Source organism: Argentina silus (assembly GCF_951799395.1).
Source record: "Argentina silus genome assembly, chromosome: 19".
Lineage (NCBI taxonomy): Eukaryota > Metazoa > Chordata > Actinopteri > Argentiniformes > Argentinidae > Argentina > Argentina silus.
In genome coordinates, this window is record NC_139673.1 from 15276349 (window position 1) to 15278848 (window position 2500).

Below are 2500 nucleotides of genomic sequence, written 5' to 3' on the forward strand. Positions count from 1 at the left end.
TAGCAGCAAGTCCAAGTTCAGTTGTGCAGAGAACAGACTATTTAGTACATCCCCTCTCTTCTCTCTTCTCTCTTCTCTTCACCCCTCCTTCTCTTCCTCTCCTAATCCTGTCTTTCTTCAGCAGTGTTATCTGTCCTGAGGCTGTAGTACTGAAATGACTCTCCTCCCCTGCCAGCTTTGCCCAAGCTGATAGAAAACCTCTCCACCTTTCTACCTCTCCCTCTACAGACTACACGTCTACCTACCTCTCCTTCTCTTTCTCTTTCTTTCTCTCTCTCTCTCTCTCTCTCTCTCTACCCTCCCTACCCCCCTTCTCTCTCTCCCTGCCTTGTTTCTTGGACTTTAACTGAAAAGTAGTCCAGCTTGATGACAGAGTAAGAGAGAGGGAAAGAGAGAGGTGGAGAGAGGGAGAGAGGTAGAGTGGTAGAGAGGTAGAGAGAGGGAGAGAGGTAGAGTGGTAGAGAGAGGGAGAGAGAGGGAGAGAGGTAGAGATGTGGAGAGAAGGAGAGAGAGGTAGAGAGGGAGAGAGGTGGAGAGAGGGAGAGAGGGAGAGAGAGGGAGAGAGGTAGAGAGGTGGAGAGAGGTAGAGAGGTGGAGAGAGGTGGAGAGAGGGAGAGAGGTGGAGAGAGGGAGAGAGAGGGAGAGAGGTGGAGAGAGGGAGAGGGAGAGGGGTGTCACATTGCACACTATTAGCCCTCCGTGATAAAAGACAGGAGTTGCTTTGAGCTCAGGAATGCAAGACTCTCTCTCTTTCTCTTTCTCTCTCTCTTAACCCAGAGACAATGTTACCTCTGCATTTCTGAGTCACCTGATACTGCTGTGTCGATGATTAACACTCAGATGTGTGTGTGTGTGTGTGTGTGTGTGTGTTATTGTGTGCGTACGTGCGTGCATGCGTGCGTGCGTGCGTGTATGTGTGTTTGTAGGTGTGCGTGCGCATGTGCGTGTGTGTGTGTTTGCATGCATGCATACACAAGGGTCCAAGTGTGTGTGTGTGTGTGTGTGTATTTCTAATTACAGCACACACACACACACACCTACGTTTTCCAGAGCTAGTTGGAGCCTGCAGCAGCCCTCTGTTAGCCTGGGAGGATGAGTGCGTGTTGATGGATCCTCCATTCCAGGCAGTCATAACTACAGAGCATCTTTGGGGACATTCCTAAGTGGCCGTGCTGAAGGAGGAGAGAACACACTCTCTCAGCAGTCCTATCTGAGGAACAGGACTGCTATCTACAATCAATGCCAGGAGGAACATTCCTCTGTTTGTGTGTGTGTGTGCGTGCGTGTGTGTGTGCGGGGGGGGGGGGGGGGGGGGGAGAGAAGAGAGAGAGAGAGAGAGAGAGAGAGAGAGAGAGAGAGAGAGAGAGAGAGAGAGAAAGAAAGAAAGAAAGAAAGAAGTACATGTAACCTTGGTCCTCGAATCACAAGAAGCCCTTCTCTCCTGCCAGCTTGCCAGAGCCAGTCAGAGCCAGTCAGCACACAGGGCAACTGCAAATACAGGTCTTGACTAACACAAACACCACGGTAACAGGCTTAGCCACTATGCAGGCAACACACACACATAGGCATTGGGAATCTAGACACCTGTTGTTTAAATATTGTTGTTTGATTAGCTGCCCTGGTCTGTTCTGGTGCCCCCTGCTCTCTCTCTCTCTCCCTCCCTCTCTCCCCCTCTGTCTCCCTCCCTCTCTCTCTCTCTCTTTCTCCCTTCCTCTCTCTCCCTGCCCCTCCCTCCCTCCCTCCCTATTGGCACAGGATCAGGTGACTGTATCTTCGATGACTGATCTCCTTGTTACAGGTTCAAAGGTCAGGCTGGTGGCCCCTAATAATAAATTGTTAGGATGCCTCTGACCACAACCACTCCTCCCCACCCTCTGCCCCCCTACAGGGTGTCAGTCATGACACATAAACAGAAAGACTGGAGGAGAGTGATGGGGGTGGGAGTGAGGGGTGAGGAAGATAGGCAGGGTTGGGTTTCCTTGGCACCCATAAAAACAGCAGGGAGACATGGGAAGTCAGGGGGGTGAGGGGTGATGGTGGGGGGTTGGGGGGGGGGGGGGGGGGGGGGCTGAGGGGTGAGGGGTGAGGGGTTGGGTTTCCCCAGCACCTGCTGCATCTCCCTCTCTCTTCCAGAACAGTCTGTAACCAGACCCCGGAGGACCCCCTCCAGTCCCTCGCTATGACGACACACAGCAGCGGAGGCTGGCGGAGGCAGACATCGGAGGACGGCCTCATTGTAATGCATGGAACGGAATGAAGAATGGCATAAAACACAGTGTTTTAAACCATTCCTCATTCTGTTCCATTCCTCATTCCGTTCCATGCATTCCAATGAGCCTGTCCTCTGATTTCTACCTCTACCAGCCTCCCCTGACGCACGACAGCATTCCCTCAGAGCTAAAAACCAACATTCTCCCATTTACAGCTCAACTGACCTCCAGCTCTGCTGAGTATGATGTTCTTTCCACTGTTATCATGATCTCCGCAGCACAATCAAACG